Raw genomic sequence first — 12,608 nt, forward strand, 5'->3', positions numbered from 1 at the left:
ACTTCAAAGAATATTACCATTGGATGTAGTTTCCAATCAAGCTGTAATTTTATACACTTATCATATGTATATTATAGTATATAATTATTTATATATTATATTATAATTATTATTAATCGTGTGCGTTTTTCGGGTAATATTTGAATAAATTAGTGCTGTCAAATGATTAATCGCATCAAAAATAAAAGTCTGTGTTTACATAATATGTGTGTGTGTACTGTGTATATTTATTATGTATATATAAATAAATACATACATACATACATGTATTTACTTAAGTGTGTATTGTAAGCAATAAGGTACAAGAGGCTGTGCTGTATCGTGAATAAGTTACAGCTGAAGGGTGTCGTTAGACACAACGTGAAGTGGAGTGCCTGCAACCCCTTAAGCAGTGACTTATTCACGATACAACACTAGCCTCGAGTACCTTATTGCTTTTATAAAATGGTTACCACACAATACAAATATTAAAGCCAGAAAAATGCATCAATGCAACTTTCATGAAGTAAACTTTTTCTAAAAGCCTTCCTTCCGCCGGAAAAAAAATAGTCCCTGACCGCCAACAGCAACAGAAGTTACATTTTCACGCCATTAGATGGCAGCAAAGACTGTCTTTATGAGTGTGTCAGTCAGTAGCGAAGACTTTTATATTGCAAAGAGACTGAATTGTTTTGAAAATGGAACAAGACACAACTGACAAATGTTTTGACTAGGCTGTTAGTCACGGGAAAACCCCTTAAATGTTAGAAGGACAAGATGATACATCGGACATTTAAACTGATTTTTCATTATGAACGTAGGACTGACCTGAAGGAAAATGCTAAATCTGAATGCAGGTAATAAACTCGCTAAATCGATCTTTTTCTCACAATACTCTTCTACATAATAAAGTAAGTTTCAATGAACAATATCAACCGAGAACATACAGTTCACGTTGCTAAGAGTGGTTGCTAAGGGTGTTGTGTAGCGATACACAGAACCGTTGGGTGAAGCGGTCATAGCCGTGTTTATCGTGAATAAAACCCAGCTACTGACCAATCAGAATCAAGGACAGGAACTAACTGTTTTATAAATTAAATTACATTAATTATATTATTATATATAATATATAATTATATTATATTACATTTAAAAATACTTGTAATTAGACTACAGTTACTTTTCATTGATTACATGCTATTCTCAGAATGGCGGTAAATTATTCATAATTCATTGATTCTCACTACTGCTACTTTCAAATTTTCCTTTCTAAAAAAGCCTACTGCTTATATATGTTTATATAACCTACTGCTTATATAACCAAACATCATGTTGTTGATGATAAAGAAAAAATGAATTTCTCTTTGTATTTTTATATCAATATGGTACAAGATTATCCTGTTCAAATCAAAAGTAATCTAAAAGTAATCAAAAAGTAGTCAAATTACATTACATGGATTATGTTACTAGCTACAATTTTTGTCATGTAATCTGGAATCAGTAAATTTGTATGTAATCTAGAGTAGCAATAACTTTGCATGCGATGCATGTAAATCCCCTGGCATTGTTAATAGACACAAAAAAATAGTTTGAGTGCATTTTAAAATCTTATTTTCCAAAGTCTACCAAGACAAAAGTGGCCATAAGCTAAAGAAGCACCCATATACTGTACATTTCCCATAAATCAGCACAATACATCAACACAGACATACATCGTCTGCGACTTTCTCCAGTCGACTTTCAACAAAAGCAGCTCTAAAGATCAGAATTTTGGGCTCATGTTCTTTTGAGACCTTCTAAATAAGACGTATAAATGGGATGATGGTACGACCACGCTCTGAACACAAAAGAGAGGGAGAAGAGAAAGAAAGGAGAGTGGGTCGCCGCCGTTTTTTCCTCCTTGTGCTTTTGAGAAGCGCAGGTTAAAAAGCAGCCTCTTTCATTGTGCCTCTCTGGGCCTAAAACAGTCCGGTTATTGTGGCGCCAAGTGAAAGGCTAGTGTGGCATTTATCTGAGAGACAAGAGGAGGGGGCAATGAAAGGAGGCCGAGTACAAAACACACTTGGAATAAAGAAATATAACAAGAGAAAGGGAATAAAAGATGTTAGTGAAGGGCCCCCTTTGCGAAAAAAGCTGCACAAAAACCTTCCGCCACCCCCTTCAGGCAAAGAAAGACAAAAGCGAAAGACATTAAAATGTGCTGTTTTCTAAGCCTGGCACACTTTTATGTCCAATCTTGATTCAAATGGACCATTTTCATTTTGTTTTATATAAGCATACGAGTGTGTGTCCGTGCAGCGGTTTGTGTGCGACGCATTAGATGTTGTTATCCAAAGGTACGGATCATAACATCACCAGCTCCAGAAGGCTCTGGGTCTTGCTGGCACGTCCTTGAATGTCTACGGGCCTTTGAAACGAGTTAGGGGTCTTTTGAGAAAAGACGGTGCATCTGTGGGGTTGTCATGGCGACCAGATCAGGCCGTTTTGTGCTACGAGGAACACAACAGGTAATTCTAAGCAACCGCAGGTCTCAGTCTCAAGGCCGAAGTGAAGATCTGTCGGGAAGCAGCGGGTGCTGAGGATAACCTTGTAGTGTTTAAAACCTACTTAAAAACCACAACCAGAATGATTTAGGACAGTCCACTGCTCCAAAACAATATCTTAAAAGGACAGTTCATTCATAATCTACTCAGCCTCATGTCATTTTAAAATTGGGGAATGCAAAAGGAGATATTTTGCACAATGTTCAAGCTGTCAAGGTCCATAAAAGTAGTCCTTATGATGTATGTGCTACTGTATGTTCGAAATCTTTGTGTACCTTTTCGATTTGTATAACAAACATTATTAGAGTAGTTTTTACAAGAAAAAACTTTTTCAGTCTTTCTACTTCAAAACTTCATGGTTAATTCACTGCGTTACTTGCAGATTCTTCAGAATTATTTATGAACTTAACAGGCAATTTCTGAGTGAAAAATGTTTCAAATCATATACCAATATTTTTTCAGTGTGCAAAAAGTGCATCCATCCATCCATCATAAAAGTACTCCATATGACTCCAGTGGGTTAATAAATGCCTTCTGAAGCAAATCGATGGGTTTTTGTAAGAAAAATATCCATATTTAAAACTTTATAAACTATAATAACTGAGAGAGTCGAGTAAAGTACAAAAACCCATCGCTTCGCTTCAGAAGGCCTTTATTAACCCATTGGAGTCATATGAATTACTTTTATGATGGATGGATGCACTTTTTGGACACTATTCAATGCCACTACAAAACTGGGAAGAGCCAGGATATTATTTAATATAGTACCGCGTCCTAACCAGATGCGGTGCGATAAGACAAAGTCCCTTTAAGACAAGTCATTTCACTCGGCGGCCACCTTTGAAACGCCTCTCGGGCATCCTGGGCATCATCAAAGACTATAGAATAACACAAGACGTGTCACTCGTATAGTTTTGAATGGGAGAAAGTATAACGCGCAATATGGCGGAATAAGTCCCGCCTTCTAAATAAGAGCCAATCGCCGACTGGTAAAGTCATCGCGTCACTTCAGCGGCTGTTAGAATTGCCGGTTTCTATGGAAACAGTCAGACGCGCGCCTCCGAAGAGATGCGCATTTAGGTCTGCACATGCGCATTAACTTGATCCAGCCTGAAAAATACAGTTTTTTGTCATGATTCGAGCGTTTAGAAACTAAATGTATGAGCCGGTTGTTGTTAGATTTCATTGGTGATTTCAAATATGAAATTTAATCGTAAGGTTGGTGAACAGTTTTGGAGAATTTGATGTTTCCCCATTCAAAGAGATAGGGCATGATGCCCAGGATTCCCGAGAGGCGTTTCAAAGATGGCCACCGAGTGAAATGACTTGTCTTAAAGGGACTTTAAGGAGGCACGGGTCTGACTGTTTCTATAGAAACCGGCAATTCTAATGGCCGCTGAAGTGACGCGATGGCTTTACCAGTCGGCGATTGGCTCTTATTTAGAAGGCGGGACTTATTCCGCCATATTGCGCTTTACACTTTCTCCCATTCAAAAAGTACACCCTGCGTTCCATTCGGAAAGGGCTCATCCCTATGCCCTAATCCCTTCAAAGGGTTTACCCTCCGGAGTGAGAGCTTCGAAGGGATGAAGGGTGTAGGGGTAAAAAAAACCTCTTCTTTTGGAACGCACTTCTGCGTCATCTTAACGAGACAATCAAAGATGAGCAAATTGTGCAAGCTGCGCCATTTGTTTAGTGTTAGTTTTTTATTTATTTTAGGTTTATCGCATGTAGGCTATTTTGTGCCTATGTATTTTAAACATTTGAATGGACTGATAAAGGGAGCTGTAAAGTATTTTTGTTGAAGTACAATGTCGTTTTGACCATAATAATGTACCAGATCTAACTCATATACATATTACAGTAGTAAAGAAAAATAATATAAATTTATAGGTAAAATCAAACTCCTTTTTTTGTTTTTTATTCAAGAATCATACAAATATACAGTAAAATCAAACTCCTATAACCTCCTGTACCCATTCTGTGACGTCAAAGAACTTCCCTGTGCAAAGGATCATGGGGGCCCGAAGTGTCCATCAGTTGTACCCTTTGAAATCTTTGAAGTGGCCAGTTTTGAGCACTTTGGTTTCTAACGATCTTTCAACATGGCGGCCATGATTATTTTCACTCCGAAGTGCCCTTTGGAGGGCGATATATCCCGTTTGGAACGCACCGACAGATTCCAGCAACAAACAATTTGGCTGTCCACACCAGAAGTGACGCGTTTCAGACGTGATAATGTCAATCAAAAATCACAGCCAATCAGATGAGCGCGTGGGCGGGCTCTCTCGGCAAGTTACTGGCATTCGCAACAAAATGGATAAGTAGGCCTACATAATACAAATGAATGAATATTACACCATTTCATCATTATATTAAAATTATATTAAAATTTGTGTTGTTGATCCAGCCGCGACGTCGCAAAAAAAAAAAAAAAAAAAAGTTTCTAAAATAGAAACGTTGCGTGTCGCTGTCGCGGATTAACATGGGAAAGCTACCTTTTATCGCATATTATTACACGGTGTAACTCCGATTCGGCTGAAAGAAGAAAGTCATATACACCTAGTAGGGATGATTTTCATTTTTGGGTGAACTATTCGGTTCCTCACACAAAACTATGGTAAACGGGTGAGTAGCCTAAATAACGAAAGAAGCTTAATTTTTGCACAAACTACTTAAAAATACAAAAAAAAAAAAAAGATTTTTAAAGATTGTTGGATTGTTCCGTCTTACTAAAGAATTTCATGTTTAAGTAGCCTAATATTGCCCTTTAATAATTATTTTTTGTTCAATTTAATAGCAATTTCTGATTGAAAATTGTTTCAAATAAAATCCTAGGCCAATTTTTTTTTCAGCGTAGAACAAATCAGTCAATCTAAAACAAGGCAGAAACTCAACCGTTCCCTCTTCGCCGTAGTACCACCTGGCAGTACTTTCAGATGGGGCAGATAGCGGAGCTCCATCGCTCAACGTGAGGACCCAGACAGGAAAGGAAGACGAAACCTTCACCTCTCAGGACATCCTGAGACCCCGCGCCTCCCTCCCCACCCCGCCGGACACTTCACCGGCGCAGGACGGAGCACGTGGGCTCCTGCTGTCAAAAACAGGATACACACTCACCACACGACTGAGAAACAACGGCTAATAGAGAAACAAGGGTGGGAGAAGGAGGCATGACGGAGGAAGACCAAAAGGATATGATGGAATTGTTTGGGATGTTATGAAAGCAAAACCCAGAATTATGCCAATAGATGGGTTCAACCTCCTCCAACTGAGTGAACATCAAGTTCACTTCTGCTTTTGAGAAGTTTTCTCTCTATGAGATTGGAGTAGTTGACCCAAAAATGAACACTTTAGCTTTATTTTCTCACCCTCATGGCACTTTTTCTGCAGTTTTTGAGCTTGATTGAAGTGGTTGCAACAAACTGTTGCATTGATTCTTTAAAAAAATTCACCATATGGGTTTGAAATGAAGACAAAGTTTCATTTTTGGTTAACTATTAAACTTTAAATCAACTCTAAAAGCATGTGTTGGATGTTCTCAACATTGAAAATAATCTGAACGAACCTGAAATAACAGGCAAATATGGCACAAACAAACTCTAAATCACGAAAGCGAAGAATGTCGAGAGAAAGGCAGAGCAAATGCAGCACGAGAGGGAGCGACTGGAAAAAGTGTCTCTGCTAACAAATGTTGAGCTTGTATTTAGAAGCCACATCTGTATGCAGTATCACACTTTCTGATAACATCTCAGAGAAGCTCCTTTAACGTTTTGCACAAGCAAGCAGAGGCGAGAGATACACACACTCCCACTTACGTACACACGCAACCCCCGTTTCTAAAAAAACCTAGCTATATTTTTGAACAGTGCAAAGTGCAAACTTTAATATAATCACGTTATTTAAGTCAGCAGTAAAATGATGTACTTTTCTCTAGAGAAATTCAATATTTCAGCTTGATATTGTCATGATGCTCCCTGGTCGCTCCACCAAACAGAAACTTTCAAGAAAGTCTTTTAAAGACTTTTACATTTAAATCCCAACCTTTAAAATGTGGTTCAACTCTAGAGAGCTGATATTTGTCAGCACATACGTACAGTGACATAAATCGACAGCTTTCTGACAAAGTCGTTTCCCCCACGCTTTCACTACATTAAAATTGCTTTCTCTGTAAGTCGTAAATGATACATTTCTGTGATTCTACGTTAGTGATGAGTCAACTGGGATCTGAGGAGGAACTAAACACGCTATTTCTCTTTCACTGAAAAGCTCAGGTGTCAGACAACATGGTTAAAAAAATATTTGTCAAAGAGTCTGACATGATGGTAATTAGCAAAGGCAGCATTTCATAACTAATTTAATCAGAGGTTTTTATGTTTGAGGTCTAATAGCACTGAAACAATAAAAATGTATAAAACTCATGTCTTATTTTCCCTTTCTAATCTTTTAATACGTTCCTCTGAACTAATCAAAAGTTATGATTGATTGAGTAATATAATTTACCTCTCTGTTTACCACAAATTATGCACATAATCACGAGGTCTCGAAGACCCCCCAAAAAAAAAGTATTTTTCATGCAGGATGTTTAAAGTGTGCCGAAATGCAAAACAGTCTATAATAAGATCTCCTAATATTAGGAAAGAGCCTCAAAGACATCAAGCTAACAGTATTCAGAGCCAGTAAAAGGGGACTTTCAGACCACAAATTACAACACATCTAAGATTTTAACCAGTCACCTTGCAAACCTCAAAATAACTGTCATTCAAGTTACCCAGTGTAATCTGTGGGCTGTTTGTTTGAGAATTAATAAATAACAATCCTTGATTAATTTGTAAAAAAACAAATCGTGAGGCTGTGGTAGTTTATTAAAATATCAACCCGCAGGAACACTACGCAGTGTTCTCAAAGTTCACAGCAGAGACCGGTGGAGTTCATGCAAATGACTGCGGGATTATTTCCTGGTCACATTCATTACAACTGAAAGCGGCCTTACTGTATTAGAATGACAGTTTATCCAACTGAGAGAGAGGATAGCAAGATATTTGTGTTTTTACACATGACAAACAAACAAATGAAGCTCACACAAATCTGTTGACAATATTTGCACTGACGTTATTATTCAGATAAATGTAAATGATTGAGCTGAATAGCATGTTTTATATTTGGTGTGGCTTTTTTATACTTCTTGTGTAAAGACAATGATGTTTACATTTGAATAAGATATATTAATAGTGTTTCTGTAGGAAATAAAAACGTTTAGAAAAAAATTATACAGTTGTATGCAATTTAAAGTTAATTAAAAAAAAGTGAAAACTGGTCTAAATTACCAGAAAATACTCTATTATATTATAAATTACCAGAAAATTTTAACTAAGTGGAATTATGCCAATTTGAGTCATTTTGAATGACGTTTTTACCATATTGTCCACATGCTAGAAACTACAATCTGGAGCCATGGGAAACTTTCTATTACCCAAACAAGATTTGAAGAGTGGATACATGTTTGCTTTTCCTTGTCTTCTTTCAATTTTCATTTCATTCAACATAATTCTTCTGCTAATTTAAACAATTATACATTCAGGGCAATAAATCCACCCTGCAATTTGCCCCTGAAACTTTTATGTGAAACCTTTTGTTTAAGCTCACACCCAAACCAGCATATTCAGTCCAAGTCAAAGTCATGTTCAAGCCTGCATCACATGAAAGTTCACCTTTTGCCCATCTTTCTTTAATAAATCTCAGAACTTGGTGCAGAACAATCACACACGCGAAAAAATTTCAAAAAGTCCAACAACGGCACAAGGGATCAAACCTGCTTGGTAGTTAAAAAAAACTCAAAAAAATATCACGTTTAAGACGTACAGCTTTAAATTAAATTAAATTAAATTAAATTAAATTAAATTAAATTAAATTAAATTAAATTAAATTAAATTAAATTAAATTAAATTAAATTAAATTAAATTAAATTAAAATTATTAATTAGTTTGGCATTTTTAATTAATTAAATTAAAAAAAATAAAAAACCTTTGGCACGAAATAATGCTGCAGAATAAATGTGCCACCCAAATTAAATAAAGATGCAAAGAAAAAATATTGTTTTACCATTGTTAAAATATTCTTAATAACACTAAAGAGCAATTAAAAAAAATAGAAATGTGTAAAAGCATGCAAAACTTAATGCAAAACTGAACACAAAGCACGCAGAGTTGCATAGCAAGTCTTACCTAAAGTGGCTGAGATCACCGTTATGACAAAATCCAGAGAGTGATGTGCGTTTTGATGGGCGGCTGTCAGATTGCTGAAACTTTCTCTGTTCTAATGTTCTAATGGAGGCCTGTCTAATTTCCGCTGTGGGTCTGAGATCATCTCATGGTAAAGAGAGAGGGTAGGTGGAACAAAAACTGGAGGTTTTTGGGAACACGTAGGCGAAGAGTGAAAGTCTCATGGCACTTTCCAGTTGACACCTCTCACGTGCGGAAAGCGATTTTACCATTTCGGACAAGACGCTTGCTATTAGAGATTATTTATAGACGTTTAAGGTGCTATAGACTTAAGATGGATCTACAAAAATGTGCTCAATGTGATAAATGTTTCAAACACAGCAAGAAAACATGCACATTTTCGACATTTGCACTTCTTAGAAACAGTGATTTAAAGCAAATCAAAATGACATTTGAATTGAAAGTTTTGCAAGTAAAAAGGAAACCATTTTGGACAAGATAGCATGTTCTTCTATGTTCCCAAACATTAAACTTGCATCAACAGAAACACACCAACAATAGTAAGCTGGAATTTACAAAGTAATCTAACAAAGTTTTGACATTTGTACAGATAAAATTACGTTCCATATTTCTGACAGGCCCCCAAAACACTGAGCCCTTTGACTGCAAACACGAGCGTCTGAACAGAAAGGCAGTCAGTGAGCTGCACTCAAAGCGTGAAGATGATTTGATGGACAGCCGCAATGATCGAATGCATTTATCAGCGCGAGCTTCTCCGGCCTGCTCTGTTTGATTTCATTGATGTTGTGGCGAGCCCTGAAAAACTCCCTTAACAAGCTATTGTTGTCTCTCTCTCATCAAACCCCGGCTCAATAGGACACATGAAACAATGCAGCCCCGAGCAGAAGAGGTCAAAGTTTGACTAACAGAAAGAATAGACTTTTGTTCATTCGCCTGTCCTAGCTAAACTCTCTACCCTATGGGAAATATTGTCACGTCCATCAAAAATGCAAAGGTTTCAGCAGAAGTTATATTTTCAAACTTTTCCTGTATTTATACTTCACAGTTGAGTCTGTGACTGGCTGCATTTTGCTAACAAACGTGGCATCGACAGAGGTTAAAGTTAATGGAATCATCCAGCTGAAAATATGAGATGACAAAGAAATACAATGGTGAGTGAAAGTGTTTATTTAGAGCTTATTAATGTGTCAGCCTTGATATAGACACGAGTAAATGATTGATAAATGTCCATTTGGATGATTTGAACAGGATTGCGTTAATTGGAAAATCCCAACAGCTGTGTCAATGGATGAACAACAACTTCAGATTCATTTAGTAAATCACAAGTAAATATTGCATAAAAAATAAGTGTTTTCCTTTCATATTTTTCCCATCAAAAATTGTGTTACGATAACAGCCACACTTCAATCTAGGTATCAGTCACTGGAAAACCCCTATTCGTCGACCACTAGAAACCAGAAGAGCGATGCATTTTTTAGCATGTTTGCCATCAAGTAGAATACTTCAGCCTTGACTGTCAGATAAGAACACAACAGAGTTCGTATAAATCAGCTTATGAAGTGATCTGGGCTCAAGACTTTGCAGAGACCGGATGTATAGACCCGCTGACAGCTAAAGAGAACCACCACTGGTTTCCTGACCTCTCAAACTGAGCGTACAAATATACAAAGAGATCGATAAGAATGGAGAGAGGGACGCAAAAAAGGAAAATAAGGCATAGCGTAAATATAAGATGGATAGAAACGAGGGGAAGAGCAAAAGGTCAGAGACTCCCAGCTGACAGGCAGCTTTGTGTGCAGTCAGCCACTGTGAAGACAAACACTCGCGACCACTTCGCCAACTTCCCCTTTAATGATCTGTCGACATGCCCGCCACAATGGAGGTGCACAACTCAGGTGCTGGACGTTCTTGGCGGGATACGGACGGGATATGCTGCCTGCTCTGGCAGGACAGGCTTATTTAACCTTGCACGCACAAACGGAGACAATAAAACGTCTACTTAGAACTCATTATCAAAGTTATACACCTATTCAGCGATTGCGCCACAGTCGGTCTGCCCCGAGGTGCTTTGCTTTCTGGTTATTCCGGAAGGCTGATATTCTTTAACAGAGAGATCAACAGAAAATCTGTGAGACCGGCTGCCTGAATAGCAACTTTTAGCAGGTGTCCAAATTAAAAAAAAATAAAAAAAATTTTGAAAATACATTGAAATCAGATACAGTCATTCTCATCTACTGAGACAGTGATAGACTGATATATATTAAATGCATTATTAGACTGATATAATATTAAATGCATTATTAAATAATTATAAATCATTAAATAAACTAATTTATATAGTGTAAGATAGATTTAATTGTGTGCATCTTATCTGCGGTCATTAAATTGTATAACATCTGCCAGCTAATATTTAGATATCGACATCTGCCACTGAAAGGCCAATATCCGCCAACCACTACTAATGAGAGATGCAAATTACTTTAATTTCCTTCATTAGAGGCTAAAAAGTACCTTTAAGTTCTTGGTTATATGCACTTTTAAGCACATGAATCACTAGTAGACCCATTGGTCACTATTCAGTTCACTTTCATAGACAAGCCAAAACAAAGCAACCTAAGAAGATAAAAACACAAATTAAAAAATGTTTGTAGAAAGTTATAGTGTTAGCTCACCTCAATATGAGATTAAAACATAAATGTATTTGGAAAAGCGTGCATTCATAACTCCTTTAATTTCCTATTCAAACATATGCGTTAAAGTTCATGTCAAATTGAGCAGGAACTTCTGTGAACCAAAACAACTAAGAACTGCTTCTTAACGTAGCCTACAATAATGAGCTGCAATGCCCTTAAGGTTAAATAGCTACTTTACATATATTTTCAGCACACGTTAATAATAATTCACTGAGAACATGTTGAACGCAGGTTGTCATTTCCCATTCAACCGTGTGCATAAACATGCAGTCCTGGCACTCCACAGGACACTTTCAGGAGAAACGAGTTCGTTTGATGCAGAAATATTAGTCAAAACGAGATTTGTTTACTCTGCAGGTTCATAAAACTGGGACATTTTGACTTCACGGATGTGTAAAACTCACGCCAAGGTAATTCAAGTAGATGACAGTGTACCAAAATTCTCGTCCGGATCATCTACTTCTGTTAGTTTTACTATATCCCACTACAAACAGACACAAACGTGCAAACATTTGTGCGTAAAGTTTCAAACAAAGCGCCATTTGCCCCACTTACCAACTCCGAAAGAACTGTGCGCTGCGCTTTGCGCTCCCCAAACTTTATTCCTTCAGTCTTTCCGTAGTCTCTGGGCCCGCAGAATCGATAACGCCGCATGCAAATGTGGTTTCCTCGTGTCAATGAATAATACGCCTCTGTCTATCAACGGCTTACAGCAAAACCTGAGACTGTAAGCGCACAGCTGATGAATACGTCGCACTCTCTCCGATCCAGCCTCCCTTTACTCCACACTGACTTTCTGGTGTTCAGTTTCCAACATTCTCGGTCCTGCTGCCTGTCATTCACCTCCCTCTTAAAGGGAAAGCTCTTCTCTCCGGGTTTCCCTTGGTAAAAGGAAAAATGCTGGAATCCTTGAAGGGGGATAGGGAGATGCTGAGTCCATGAGTGCCTGCTGTTTAATGTGATTTTATAAGGTTAATGTAGCTTTAATGCACACAATTATGCACATGATAACATGCATTTTTATACTTTTAGTTAAAAAAAAATATTTTCAATTTCAGTATAATCCTACCATAAACCCATAAAATAAAAAAATATATATTTTCTCGATTTGTTATCACATTTTTTCTTTTGTCAAATCAACTTCAATAATT

General features: G+C 37.3%; 1 protein-coding gene across 2 annotated transcripts in view; it reads right to left on the reverse strand.

The window, feature by feature from the left end:
* LOC137020980 (transcription factor SOX-13-like) overlaps positions 1 to 12,264 on the reverse strand; it is a 30,865-nt gene extending 18,601 nt beyond the window's left edge. The window contains exon 1 of one of the 2 annotated variants that reach the window (XM_067387142.1): positions 12,013 to 12,264. The gene's annotated coding sequence lies outside the window, so the exon portion shown is untranslated. Of the gene's footprint in view, positions 1 to 8,746; positions 9,001 to 12,012 lie in introns of those variants that run through there. The other variant, XM_067387143.1, reaches the window with a different exon arrangement.
* Positions 12,265 to 12,608: the final 344 nt, after the last annotated feature.

This window comes from Chanodichthys erythropterus, chromosome 6 (assembly GCF_024489055.1).
Source record: "Chanodichthys erythropterus isolate Z2021 chromosome 6, ASM2448905v1, whole genome shotgun sequence".
Classification (NCBI taxonomy): Eukaryota; Metazoa; Chordata; class Actinopteri; order Cypriniformes; family Xenocyprididae; genus Chanodichthys; species Chanodichthys erythropterus.